Source organism: Xyrauchen texanus, chromosome 37 (genome assembly GCF_025860055.1).
Source record: "Xyrauchen texanus isolate HMW12.3.18 chromosome 37, RBS_HiC_50CHRs, whole genome shotgun sequence".
Taxonomy (NCBI): Eukaryota; Metazoa; Chordata; class Actinopteri; order Cypriniformes; family Catostomidae; genus Xyrauchen; species Xyrauchen texanus.
The window spans coordinates 9439846-9455048 of record NC_068312.1 but is presented as its reverse complement, the minus strand read 5'-3'; the positions used below and the strand labels follow the sequence as shown (position 1 = coordinate 9455048).

Sequence of the window (15203 nt, the reverse complement as noted above, 5' to 3'; positions counted from 1 at the left end):
TTATAAAAGAAACACCATTTATTGCGAGTCCTATGCAAATCCTCTGTAGCAGCTGTTGTGTTTCACATTTTTCCAATGTTAAAGTAGCGCTGTTTGGGCAGAGTACATTTACATTTTACATTTATGCATTTGGCAGACGCTTTTATCCAAAGCGACTTACAGAGCCCTTATTACAGGGACAATCCCCCTGGAGCAACCTGGAGTTAAGGGCCTTGCTCTAGGACACAATGGTGGTGGCTGTGGGGCTCGAACCAATGTCCTACTGATTACCAGATTACCAGTTATGTGCTTAGACCACTACACCACCACTCCAAAGAGTAAAGTTTACATTTGTGACTTAAACATCCAGATGCATTTGTTTTTAAAGGTTTATAAGTTATCACTTATAATTAATTCCCTTAGGAAAAAATATTGTGGTATATTTCGGATTTTTATTTCCTGAACCAGACTGGAAACAGCTCTCTAAATACGCTGGTGGCGAAAAGTTTGGTATAATTTAGAGATTTTGCTGTTTCAGAAGGAAATTGGTACTTTAATACACCCAAGAGGCATTCAACTGATCACATTGTATAGTCAGGACATTACTGATGTAAAAAACGTGCTGTCATCACTATTTGAAAAAAAGGCATTTTTGATCATATCTAGACAGGCCCCATTTCCAGCAGCCATCACTCCAACACCTTATCCTTGAGTAATCATGCTAAATTGCTAATTTGGTACTAAATCACTTGCCATTATATCAAACACAGTTGAAAGCTATTTGGTTCATTAAATTAAACTTAACATTGTCTTTGTGTTTGTTTGTTTGTTTGTTTTTTTAGTTGCCACAGTATGCAATAGACTGGCAGGTCTTAAGGTCAATATTAAGTCAAAAATTGCAAACAAAAAACAGCTTTCTCTAGAAACTCACCAGTCAATCATTGTTTTTAGGAATAATGGCTATACAATGCTTGAAATTGCCCAAAAAAATGCATACAAAGGTGTACACTACAGTCTTCAAAGTCAAAGGACAACTGTACAACTAAACAAGAGGATAAGTATAACAAAGTCTCTAGTTCCCTATCTGTAATTCACTCGATGTTGTGTCGATGATTGTCCCCTTGGTGCCCTCACCCGGAGCTTGGACGCATGGCTTGCGTTCTCAAACCCATCGCGAGTGCTGGCCTGGACCGTCCGACTAGGTTTGCATTTGAAGGTCAGGCGTACCAGTACAAGGTCCTCCCTTTCGTCCTGTCACTGTCTCCTCGCGTCTTAACGAAGATCGCAGAGGCAGTCCATGTCCCATTAATGGAAGTAGGCATTCGCATCCTCAACTATCTCGATGACTGGCTGATCCAAGCTCACTCTTGGGATGTGTTGTGTGTGCACAGGGACCTGGTTCTTTCGCACCTCAGCCGGGTAGGGCTTCGGGTCAACTGGGAAAAGAGTTCCCTCTCTGTTCAGAGCATCTCTTTTCTCGGTTTGGAGTTGGACTGTCTCGATGATGGTGCGCCTCACAAACGAGCATGCCCAGTCGGTGCTGACCTGTTTGAAGCCATTCAGACAGAAGACCGTGATGAAACTGTTTCAGAGGCTCCTGGCATCCTCATCAGCATTGGCTCCAGAGTCCCTAGATGGACATGGCATAGCGGACATGTTGCGTGGCCATCACGTCGATCTTTTTCAGCCCTTGGAACAACCTCATATTTCTATGGGCAGGTGTTCCACTAGAACAGGTCTTCAGGCACGTCATGGTTACGACCGACGCCTCCAAGACGGGCTGGGGTGCTGTATGCAAAAGGCACACAGCCGCCAGCATCTAGATGGCCCAAAGCTACGTTGGCACATCAACTGCCTCGAGTTGTTGGCAATACTGCTCGCCCTGCGGAGTTTCCTGCCATTGATCCAGGGCAAGCAGGTGTTGGCTAGGACAGACAACACGACAACAGTAGCATACGTCAACCGTCAAGGCAGTTTACTCTCCCGTCGTATGTCACAACTTGTCTGCCGTCTCCTCCTCTGGAGTCAGCAGCACCTCATGTTGCTGCGAGCCACTCACATCCTGGGCGACCTCAACACTACAGCGGACGTGCTGTCATGACAGGTTACCCACAAGGGAGAGTGGAGACTCTACCCTCTGGTGGTCCAGCTGATCTGGAGTCTATTTGGCCGGGCACAGGTACACCTGTTCGCCTCCCCAGAATCCTACCACTGCCCACTTTGGTACGCCCTAACCAAGGCACCCCTCGGTATAGATGCGCTGGCACACAGCTGGCCCCCTGAACTGCGCAAATATGTGTTTCCCCCAGTGAGCATACTTGCACAGACCCTGTGCAAGGTCAGGGAGGATGAGGAACATGTCATCCTAGTAGCACCCTACTGGCCCACCCAGACTTGGTTCCCGGACCTAACGCTCCTCGCGTCAGCCCCTCCCTGGCAAATTCCCCTGAGGAAGGACCTTCTTTCTCAGGGACGGGGCACCATCTGGCACCCGGGGCTAGACATCTGGAACCTCCACGACTGGCCCCTGGATAGGATGCGGAAGACCATAAGAGGCCTACCACCCGCGGTGGTAGACACGATCACTCAGGCCAGGCCTCCCTCTATGAGGTGACTGTATACCTTGAAGTGGTCTCTGTTTGCCAAGTGTTGTTCTTCCCTACGCAAAGACCCCCAAAGATGCGCAGTCAGGTCAGTGCTTTCCTTCCTGTGGGAGCGGTTGGAGGGACGGCTGTCCCCCTCCACCTTGAAGGTGTACGTATCCGCTATAGCTGCACACCACGACACATTGGGTGGTGAGTCATTAGGACAGCATGACCTGATCATCAGGGTAGGGTTGCACCAGCTGTGCGTAAGTTAGGATGTAAAGTTCACACGAAGGGCTTAGTAAATACTAGTTAGTTTGTAAGTCAGATATTAATTTGGTTGCACCACCTGTTCTTAGGGCATCTCATAATATGACGTTTACCCGTATTTATCCAGTAAGCAGCCTTCAAATTTGTACACAGAAGTGTTAAAAAGCTGTGACTTCAATTTGATCTCATTTATATTTGATGTTCAAACCTTGTTTGCCCATAACTGTCAGCTGTAATAAATTATACCCCCATTAAAATGTGATACGTAATAAAAGTAGATTGGATAAATAGTATATTTGCCCTGTGTAAATAACAGTATATAGGAACTGTATCTAAAATAAATAAGGGGTGATAAATAAATACTAATACATCAAGCTGGAAAAACAGACATTTATTCATTTTAATATCCCATATATATTTTCAATGTGTTGACACTTGACACCGGGTGACTCACCATGAAAAGTGCACCATTAGACCGGCCACTTTAATTCTCTCTCTCTCTCTCTCAAATGTCGACATCATACTGTATATCGAAATGATTGATGCCTGTCACGCAAAAAATAAGCTCATTGAGGTCATAGAATATCAGTCTTCTTTTTTTATTCCATCCGTTACGCCTAGTAGGAGGCTTCCATAAATATTTAGTTCATACGTTCGTGCCCATTTACGCCACAACTAGGCAAAGTTGTAACGTACGTATAGCTGATACAACCGGTCCAAGGTTCCTAAGAGGCGCCAGGAGGTTGAATCCCTCCAGACCGCACCTCGTTCCCTCATGGGACCTCTCTGTAGTCCTGTTAGGCCTACAAGGGCCCACTTTTGAGCCCTTAGAGTCACCTGAGCTTAAGGAACTCTCTCTGAAGACAGCCCTCCTGACGTCACTCACCTCCATCAAGGGGGTAGGTGACCTGCAAGCATTTTCTGTCAGCGAAACGTGCCTGGATTTTGGTCCGGGCTATTCTCACGTAATCCTGAGACCCGACCGGGCTATGTGCCCAAGGTTCCCACAACCCCATTCAGGGATCAGGTGGTAAACCTGCAAGTGCTGCCTCAGGAGGAGGCAGACCCAGCGCTTACGTTGCTGTGTCTGGTGAACGCTTTACGCATATATTTGGACCGCACGCAGAGCTTCAGAACCTCTGAGCAGCTCTGTGTCTGCTTTGGCGGACAGAAGATCTGAGTATTTTTTTCAAATTGTAATAGTAATTATTCACGTTATTAATGACCTGACTATACATTGTGATCAGTTGAATGCCACTTTGTTGAATAATAGTGCCAATTACTTTCCATAAGAGAAAAATCTGTACATTATTCCAAACTTTTGGCTGCCAGTGTAGGTTTGCAGCCACATAGGATTTGGTGATAAAAAATAATAATTTCTTAGTCTCAGTGAAACAATGATGGCAGCATCCAGGTCGCATACTTCTGATGCTGCATGTGCCAGCTGAGCGATTGCCATTGAGATGAATGGGAACATTAACAGATAGCTTTCTCCAGGTATATTAGACCTCTTTTGTATAGGCATTACTGCACACTTTACTTCATTGATGGGAGACATATTTTGGGTTCTAATTTAAATGCAATGGAATTCTATGTGGATTCTATGGCACAAAATGTCCATAACACTCATTTTTATTGAAGGAAGACCATTTATGTGGTTCAAATAGAAGGTATTTGATGGAAAATCTAAATTATTCACAAGGTAAAATAACAAAAGAATGGCAGTTTGGCAGTTTTCAAAAAAGGAAACAAAAATAGCTTTAACATATTATTTAAAACTTTTTTAAACCTGATATGATGGGAAAATAAATGCAGAATTTTCAATGTGGTCTTAAACTACAGGACCCCACTGTAATGAGAATTTATGGAATGTTGGCTTTTTAAAGGTGTTACACTTTTTTTTTTTTTTTGAGTTAACAGTAGTTGCTTTCTGTGTCACGGTCATTGATGGGTCTGGCAAGAGTTGCTTCCCACTTGTATATTGTGTGATAGAACTGTCTTTGATTTCATCTCATACTGTCTTCAGACAGATAATAATGCTAGAACCTCCAGTCCCTCTTTTCTCCAGTGCTGTGAGTGCTCTCCTGATTGTGTCCAGCTCCTCAACAAATCCCTGCTCGCTAGCACAGAGCTGTTTGGCACGAGAGGCCGGTATATTGATGAAACGGGTGACAATGTTGATGTGGTAATTACGAAAGTCCAGCAGTCGAGCCACACATTGTTCAAACATGTGCGATAGACTCTCGTCTGTTTGCTGAAGCACAAATTTGCACAAGGACGGGCGGCTAGAGATGTCCTCGATGAAATGCTTATGAGACGGGGGCATGTAGTCCCTTGTTCTTCTCTAGAAGGCCCCTGATTGGACAGAATTGACACTAAATTAAACAAACAGCAAGAGAATATACATTATTTATTATTATAAAGGCCAAATTATTATAAAAACCATAGGCTTACCCAGACAGATAGAGATCCGCAAAATACCATAAAATTTGGTGGGATCTACATATTCTGAAAACATACACAATTTCAGTACAAATACAAAGCAATACAAATAAGACAAATGTCACTAACAAAGTATTTAAATAAAGTCGTTTTAATGAACCTGAGTTGATTTATCATCTAAACGTATTACCGTGCATTAGTTTGAGGGCCTGCTTCATGCTGTCTTTGGCCTGACTGACTACATCCAGAGCTTCGGTGACCATAGCAACGTCATTATAATGGACACAGCTGACGACTTCAGGGATTGACTGTACAAAGAAAAAGCTTCTTTATTTTTATAATTTAATAGATATTGCATACAAGTACTGAGTACTACAGTACTGAGCTGCTTTTTGCTCAAATAACACAGAGTATCAAAAGCAATTATTTACTATTATAACTTACACTATGCATCTCAGTGAACTGTTTGTGAACTGTGGCATTTGCAAAGCATTTAAAGGTGTCAGACCTTCAGGCCAGGGAGAGCTGCCAACTTCACAAGCAGCACGACTAGAAAAAACCCTCTCACGCTCTCGCATCTAGACAACGTCAACAGCAACTCCAAGTTTCTACAGGAAGCAACAACAGTCCCAATGAATGGCAAATCAGAAGAACTTGCTATAACTCAGATTAGCATTGTTTGCAAATTACTTTTAAGTTTTACTTTTTCTTTCACACGGTGTGATTGTGTAGTTCTTTTCTTGAAATACTTGATGTTAATGCTTTTCTATGGTCATTTGCTGCAAGGGGGCATGAATACACATGGATCCTATTGTACATAATGAGATGGCTCCCTCTGTTGGTTCTATAAATCAATAACATGCAATGAATATTTCTGTTAACACAATACTTACGCCATGGAAAAATGTCTGGGAACAATCATCGTCCAGTTGTGCATGGAAAAACAAATACACCATTATAGTTAGTTTGATTTACTGTACACAACATGTCAGATCTGCAACATAGCTAATTTGTCAAAATATACAGTACATGCAGACAATGTAAATGTCACCAAAATACTGGCCATGTAGTGATTATTTACAATGAGAAAAACATTATTTGAATTAGAAAATTCAAATTTTAAATGAGGATTTTCCACATATACTCAAAAACAGCCCTGCTACTGTGCCATATTCAGTAATATGCTACTATTCAATTCTACTAGTCGTAGATCATTAACAATATAAACCAGTTATTGTTAATGATTTGGTTGAGCTGGTTTACATTTTTAAATACAAAATGTACATTGCAATATTTTTTAAATCTATGATGTGGGTGACATGGTGGGACCATAATTAACATTTGATGCAATCTATATAACATAATTTATATAAAAAAATAAGCAGCAGTATGTGAACAATGTTCTTTACTACAAAGATGAAATGCTGTGATAGGAATTCTTTGAACATTTGAGTTATGACTTAAATTATTTTTTTTTATCTACTCCAGTTTATGGGGTACAGTATGTTCGGTATGGAAAACAAGTGTACTGCTTAATATTTAGTAAATTGTGTACACTGCAGTATGTGAAACGGTCAACTTTTAAAAATAATTAATGTTTCAAATAGTAATATGCTACGTTGCTGTGACATGATATCATTACATTACATATTTGATTCAGCAAATGTGTCAAGTTATTATCTCAGGAATCATTTGTAATCCAATTTTGTATAAAAAACAAGTATAGATATACAAGTATAGATATTACACAGTATAGATATAGCCCTGAAAGTATTCACAGAGTAAAATAACAAAGGAATGTCAATTTGGCAGTTTTCAAAAAAGAAACCAAAAATAGCCGAACATATATATTTTTTCAAAACTTCAGACATGACGGGCAAATAAACAGATTAGTAACAATCAAAGGGAAAGTCAACAATTGACATTTAGTTAATTTAAATTTTAACTATATGTAAATTGTGTTAAAAATTTGGATGACATATTTTTAGATAGTAAAATATATGATGAGCCTTAATATAACAGTGAGTTTACCCATCTGGGTCTGTTTTCTTCTAGTTGGCAAGGACTGTATGCGTGGATGAGGATTGGGGGCAGACCCAATCTTTGAGACACCTCCAAATTCTACGGTTGCACCTGAGAGAGATCATAACAAGTACATTATAAGCACACACATATTAAGTATCAACTCTTTTACAGATGAATACAGATTTGGTACAGCTCTCTTGAAGGGACAGTTCACCCAAAAATGGAAATTCTCTCATAATTTACTCACCCTCATGCCATCCCTGGTGTGTATGACTTGCTTTCTTCTGCTGAACACAAACGAAGATTTTCAGAAGAATATTTCAGCTCTGTTGGTCCATACAATGCAAATGAATGGTGTCAAGAACTTTGAATCTCCAAAAAGGCACATAAAGTAATCTATTTGACTCCAGTGGTTTAATCCATGTCTTCAGAAGCAATATTATAGATGTGGGTGAGAAACAGATCAAAATTTTAATCCTTTTTTACTATCAATCTCCACTTTAACATTGTTCTTTTTTTTGGTGATAGACATTTGTTGTGCATATCGGAACCTCCTTGTCACGAACCCCGCTCCTCTGCTTCTCCCCGCATCGTCTAGCACACACACGCACACTCCCTCACTCCGCCCCCCTCGAGCTTTTCACGCTCTTTTTGCTCGCTCGAGCCCTCACGCCCACTTTGCTCCTACTCGCTCACATGCTCGTAGGCAATCTCCCTTCCTCGAGTTTCTCACGCGCTTCCAATCCCCAGAACATTATGACCACCTGCACTCGCGTCATCTGCACTCCTGCACATTAGTTTCACCTGCACTCGTCTCATCACCTGTCATGGTTTACACCTGCACTCGCCCCTATATATATCACCACCCTTTCGCTGCACGTGGTTATTGTAATTAGATTCCCGTGTCTTTGCCCCCCGCTAGTCTCGTCTAGTTTTGACCCCCCTGTGATTCGTTACCCCTTAGCTTGCCAGCTCTCTTGTTCCCCTCGCTCCCCTGTTTAGTCCTTCCCGCTACTCTATTCTGATTACCCCGGCTTTGACCCTCGCTTCCCTCGACGATTCTCCTTCTGGATTTACCCTGTTATGTACTTTTGCCTGCTTCATTTTTATTAAAGCAGTTTTTCCTCCGACATTGTGACTGTCTCGTCTTGTGTGTGTGTGTGCGGGTTACAGAATAACCAACCTCACCGTTGACCGTCACAATGCCCCGCGCTAAGGATTCGCGCAGCTCACTAGAGCGGAGAAGCACGTCACATTCGGCGCGAGGAGCTACAGTGTGGAGAGATGACCACGCGCTCACGGCCCAGGGGCAGCAGGTATGCGCTATTTCTGATTTGTTTCACCCTATTTCACCTGTGTCTGCCCCTGAGCCCGTTTATGCCTCCAGTGCATTTCTGAGCGCCGTGCACTCTCCACCCCGGAGAGGTTTTATGGCTCTTTGGACGCTGACCAAGGGTTTTTTATGCGAGGCAGCGGTTGTGTAACTCATAACCCCGCCCTCGACATTATGGAGCCAGCAGCCCGACTCGTGGGGTTGCGTCAGGGGAGTCAACCCTTGGAGGTTTATGTTGTGGATTTTTGTGCCCTGGCCAACCAGGTGAATTTTAATGAGGTGGCTCTGAAAACCATTTTTCAATTTGGACTGAATGAGCCAACCTCATCATTCATGCCTGGTGGTCGCTGCTCTCTCAACCTGGCTCAGTTTATTGACCTCGCCCTACTGTACGCTGGTTCCTCGTTTACTGTGGGGGAGGCAGACACTGAACCAGCGCTCCACACCAAGGCCCCAGTCCCGAGGCCTGTCACGGCCCCAGTCCCGAGGCCTGTCACGGCCCCAGTCCCGAAGCCGGACACGGCCCCAGTTCCGAAGCCTGTCACGGTCCCAGCCTCGAAGCCTGGCACGGCCAGCGAGTCAACGCCCATGCCTGCCACGGCCAACGAGCCAGCGCCCACGGCCCACGAGCCAGCGCCCATGCCCGCCACGGCCAACGAGCCAGCGCCCATGCCTGCCACGGCCAACGAGCCAGCGCCCATGCCCGCCACGGCCAACGAGCCAGCGCCCGTGCCCGCCACGGCCAACGAGCCAGCGCCCATGTCGGCCACGGTCAGCCAGCCAGCGCCTGTAACCTCGACCGCCCCCATGGCCACATCCCCTGTTGGCTGAAGACGTCAGAGAAGGAAGAGGGCCCCTTCTCCCCAGTCTCGTCTTGTGCTCAAGACCGCAGAGGTTCCCTCAGAGTCTTCCACGGCTCTGCCGGGTTCTGCTCCGCCCCCAGAGTCTTCCACGGCTCTGCCAAGTTCTGCTCCGCCCCCAGAGTCTTCCACAGACCTGCCAGCCTCTGCTCGCCCCTCAGAGCCCTCGCGGGCTCCTCCTCCTCTCAAGCCTCTCAGGGCTCCTCCTCCCCTCGAGCCTCTCAGGGCTCCGTCCCTCGAGTCTTTCATGGCTCCACCCCTCAAGCCTCCCAGGGCTTCTCCTCACGAGTCTTTCATGGCTCCACCCCTCAAGCCTCTCACAGCTTCGCCTCTCGAGTCTTTCAGGGCTCCTCCTCCCCTCGAGCCTCTCAGGGCTCCACCCCTCGAGTCTTTCATGGCTCCACCCCTCAATCCTCTCACGGCTTCACCTCTCGAGTCTCTCAGGGCTCCTCCCCCTCTCAAGCCTCCTAGGGCTTCTCCTCACGAGTCTTTCATGGCTCCACCCCTCAAGCCTCTCACGGCTTCGCCTCTCGAGTCTCTCAGGGCTCCTCCCCCTCTCAAGCCTCTCAGGGCTCCCCTCTCGAGCCTTTCAGGGCTCCTCCTCCTCTCGAGCCTTTCAGGGCTCCTCCTCCCCTCGAGCCTCTCAGGGCTCCGTCCCTCGAGTCTTTCATGGCTCCACCCCTCAAGCCTCTCACGGCTTTGCCTCTCGAGTCTCTCAGGGCTCCTCCCCCTCTAAAGCCTCTCAGGGATTCCCCTCTCGAGTCTCTCAGGGCTTCTCCTCTCGAGTCTTTCAGGGCTCCACCCCCTTCCAAGCCTCTCAGGGCTTCGGCTCTCGAGTCTTTCATGGTTCCCCCCCTCGAGCCTCTCGAGCCTTCCAGGGCCCCACCTCTAGAGCCTCTCGAGTCTTCCACAACCTTTTTCCCCGAGCCTCTCACGGCTCTACTCCCAGAGACTCCCGAGCTTCCTACGGCTCCGCCTCCCGAGCTTCCTACGGCTCCGCCTCCAGAGCCTCCCACGGCTCCACCTCCCGAGCCTCTCATGGCTCTGCTCCCAAAGACTCCAGAGCTTTCTACGGCTCCGCCTCTCGGGCCTCCTACGGCTCCCCCTCCAGAGCCTCCCACGGCTCCACCTCCCGAGCCTCTCACGGCTCTGATCCCAAAGACTCCAGAGCTTTCTAGAGCTCCGCCCCTCGAGCCTGCTACGGCTCTACCCCCCCGAGACTACAGAGCCTGCCAGGTCGTCACCTCGGGGACCTCCCACGGCGCCACCTCCCTTGGCTCCACCTCCAGAGCCTTCCAGGCCTACCTCGCTAGAGCCTCCCACGGCGCCACCATCATCGGCTCCACCTCCAGAGCCTTCCAGGCCTACCTCGCTGGAGCCGCCTACGGCGCCACCGTCATTGGCTCCGCCTCCTGAGCCTTCCAGGCCTTCGGCCCTAAAGCCTCCTTCGGCTCCACCTCCGGAGCCTTCCAGGCCTCCGCCTCTAGAGCCTCCTGCGGCACCACCTCCCTCTGCCCTGTCTCTTGGGCTCCCCATGGCGCCGCCTCCTCAGCCTCTCAGTACCCCACCTGCTGAGTCTCTCAAGGCTCCAAGGCTCCGTCTCCCAAGTCCTCCACGGCTCCGCCTTTCATGGCTCTTCCCTGGCCCCCTGACCCTGTCCGGTGGCCCCCTGACACTCTCCCTGTCCTGTGGCCTCTTCCCTGGCCTCCTGACCCTGTTCCTGTCCGGTGGTCACCTTCCAGACCCCCGGACCCAGTCCCTGTCCTCCAGTCGCCTTCCAGACCCCCTGACCCAGTCTCTGCCCTATGGCTGCCCCCTAGATCTCCCGACCACCCGCCTGTCCACTATGTTCCCCCTGACCTTACCTTGAACTGCCCATGGACTGTCTCACTTCCCTTTGTCTGTCCCCCGATCATCCTGCACCACCTCCCGCGGCCATCAGGAGCCGTCCTATTCAGAGGGGGGAGTACTGTCACGAACCCCGCTCCTCTGCTTCTCCCCGCATCGTCTAGCACACACACGCACACTCCCTAACTCCGCCCCCTCGAGCTTTTCACGCTCTTTTTGCTCGCTCGAGCCCTCACGCCCACTTTGCTCCTACTCGCTCACATGCTCGTAGGGCAATCTCCCTTCCTCGAAGTTTCTCACGCGCTTCCAATCCCCAGAACATTATGACCACCTGCACTAGCGTCATCTGCACTCCTGCACATTAGTTTCACCTGCACTCGTCTCATCACCTGTCATGGTTTACACCTGCACTCGCCCCTATATATATCACCACCCTTTCGCTGCACGGGTGTTGGTTATTGTATTTAGATTCCCGTGTCTTTGCCCCCCGCTAGTCTCATCTAGTTTTGACCCCCCTGTGATTCGTTACCCCTTAGCTTGCCAGCTCTCTTGTTCCCCTCGCTCCCCTGTTTAGTCCTTCCCGCTACTCTATTCTGATTACCCCGGCTTTGACCCTCGCTTCCCTCGACGATTCTCCCTCTGGATTTACCCTGTTATGTACTTTTGCCTGCTTTATTTTTATTAAAGCAGTTTTTCCTCCGATATTGTGACTGTCTCGTCTTGTGTGTGTGTGTGTGCGGGTTACACTCCTGGGCAGGGAGGAGTTAAATATTGTTCTGTTTCTTGTTCACACCTCTCATATTGCTTCAGAAGATGTAGATTTAACCACTGCAGTCGAATAGATTACTTTTGTGATGCCTTTATGTGGTTTTTGGAGATTCAAAGTTCTTGTCACCATTCACTTACATTGTATGAACCTAAGAACTTTTAAAAATCTTCTTTTGTGTTCAGCAGAAGAATGAAATTCATACACATCTGGGATGGAATGAGGGTGAGTAAATGATGAGAGAATTTTCATTTTTGGATGAACAATCCCTTTAACAATCCCTATGTGGTTCATTCATATTAGTGATTTGAATAGCAAATAAAACCATTATCGTACTTTTATTGTTACTCTCACTCCCTCCTGCCACACATAACCCATAGTCATCATGCTCAAAAAAGATGGGCCAGACGCAGCTCTCGATGAGTCTGCAAGAAGTGAGTCTCCAAAAGAGGTATCTGAGATATACAGATACCGATATTGATTGAACTTTATGGCTAGAGAGTTTTTACTACCCTTATGTGCACAAAATGTCCATTGAAATACGTAACTTTACTAATTTTGCCTCAATAGTTTTCTCATAATAAGCAGTCTTTCCATTTTCTCAGATTTTGATTATGCACTTACTATAAAAATGTCTTGATCTCCTTAAAAAAAAAATTCCATTAAGCAAATAGATAAAGGTCACAGAAAAATCAAACTGTCAAAATGTCAAATGCTTTAAAAGAAACCAATGATGTGCCAATCCAAAATATAGCATTATACTTAAACAAAATTGCACATTGCATAATGCAATAATACATTACAATGGCACAATATGCATAAAGCACAGAGCATATTACTGTAATACTGATTTGTTAAGTGCAACTAACAAAATGCAATAAAGTGTCATACTTTCTTCTCTCAGAGGCTGTGGAAGAATAAACCCACAATCTTCAGAGACTTTAAACTTTCTCAAAGACAATAGTGTTTCATTTTTCACTACAGCGTTCATATTGTTGTATACTATAGTAGCAACTCTCAATTTAAACTACTAAGTGTTTGGCATGCTACTGTCACTGCTTTATACCTGAAAATGAAATGAGCCTTATCTGTCAGAAAACAAATCTCTCTCTCTCTCTCTCTCTCTCTCTCATAAGGCTTTACTCATAAAGGCAAGATGGGCTTGTCTGGTTAGATGTTTAAAGAAACATTGTGTATTCAGTGGAATATTTTGTCAATAAGGGAACATTTAATTTGAACAGAATCATTAGCCAGTAGAAATAGTTGCATATAGTACTTATTAATGTGCACATGATTTTTTTTATTGTGTACAATTTCTTAAGAGTAGACTGGGGCTAGTTGTCACACTTTATATTTTCATCAGTATTTCCCAGGCTGGTATACTTTTGTTGGAATATTAGTTTCTTGGTACTTGGTTAGTTTGGTTGGCTACAAAAAAAACATCATGATTATTTTCACTGCTATTGCCCAAGTATAAAAGATACAGTTCACTGAACACGTGCCAGCCTTTTGTGACAACGTGCCCCAAGAGTAAGGCATGTTGTGCATAATGGGAATGGGACTTTTCACTCAAAACCTTATAGTTTCTGTAATATAGTCAGTTGTGCAACTTCCTAGTATTACAAACCATTTTGGTCTTCCCAAATTGGTTTTGATACTGTAGTAACATAAATGGATTGACTGTTTACATGTTGATTACATGTTAATTGACAGCATTGATTGTGATTATTTATGTTATGCTGTCTCTATTTGTGTCAGTCACTGATTCTTGAGGTAAGGAACCAAACAGATTTGAAATCTTCGTTTTCATTTAAATTAATTGGAGATGGACACGTTTGTAGACATACTGTAGGTCTCATCTAACAAAGTTTTTAAAAAACTGCTTTTTTTTTTCTTCTGAAAATTTACATTTATTCATTCAGAATTTACATCTTACTGTGATTTGTGTCAGCTCCATCAGACACACTAAAAAGCATGCTATTTTAATTTGATCCAAACCAACAAGAGTGTAAAGTCCTTAATAATGATGTCCAGTGAAGGAGTTGAGTGATAAAATACATTCTATACTTTCTTTTTCTGTTTTCACACTATTCTGAAAATTCTGACAGAGTTGACAATGTGTTGTACACTGGAGCCGTTGTGTGTTTTTCCTCAGTTAAAGCTGCCTCTGTAACCGAAACTACAATGCTAAAATTCTTACATAATTCTTAACAGAAAGTATCACAATGGGATGATGGTGTTGACTTGTTGAAGCTTAGACCACAGAGACATGAACATTGTTTGTTTAAAATGTAAAAAAGATCAAACATACCAGACCACGTGTCCTACTGTTGCATCCATCATGAGCAGAAAGTGGGAAAGGGGTACTCAGAGACATAGCTGACCATGACATTGTCTGATTTATTCAGGATTATAAACAAATATCTGACGGAGTACACTCAAAGTGAGGACACAACTTTGATAGGCAGTTGTGACATCTTACTGAGGACAGGTTAAGTTGCATGTGCTTCCAAGTATAGAGCATGCATTTAAAAACATTCTAATGAAATTATTTAAAAATTAGTATTGAATGCTCTGAGTATACACATTTGCTTTAGATTTAACTTTTTCTGTATTTTTATTATAACGAATGTCTTGCTTTTTAACATAAAGAGGACTTTTTTATGTAGGACATGTTTTGTCCCATATCTCAACGAATGAGTCAATCGGATCAAGTTGGGTTTTGAACTCGCGACATTGGTACAGCTAGTAAAATCATACATCAAACATCCACACCAACACAGCCTTGTTTTCTTTTTCTTTTCTTTTTTTTTTTTTTTTTAGATATGCAGCCAATAACCTACAACAAGGAAGTCTTAAATAATGCCTAAACTAAAATCTTGCGATAAATCCCTACTCAGACAACACATTGCTTCCTAGAGCTGCCAGAAAATACTCGAAATAGACACAAGCAGCGTATCTATCAATCACAAATAATATAATATTAAGCAGCAGCCATCAGAGTTGCATTAGAGTGATGTCACCTCTCCTCTTCGAATAATTGTCGATCAAGAGCTAGTGGACCAATAGGGATGCAAAATTCCTCCTGATTTACA

At 44.9% G+C, this 15203-nt stretch overlaps 1 pseudogene; it reads right to left on the bottom strand.

Moving 5' to 3' along the window:
* The window catches only part of LOC127631266 (indoleamine 2,3-dioxygenase 2-like), a 44977-nt pseudogene extending 30492 nt beyond the window's left edge, over positions 1 to 14485 (bottom strand).
* Between the last annotated feature and the right edge of the window lie 718 nt (positions 14486 to 15203).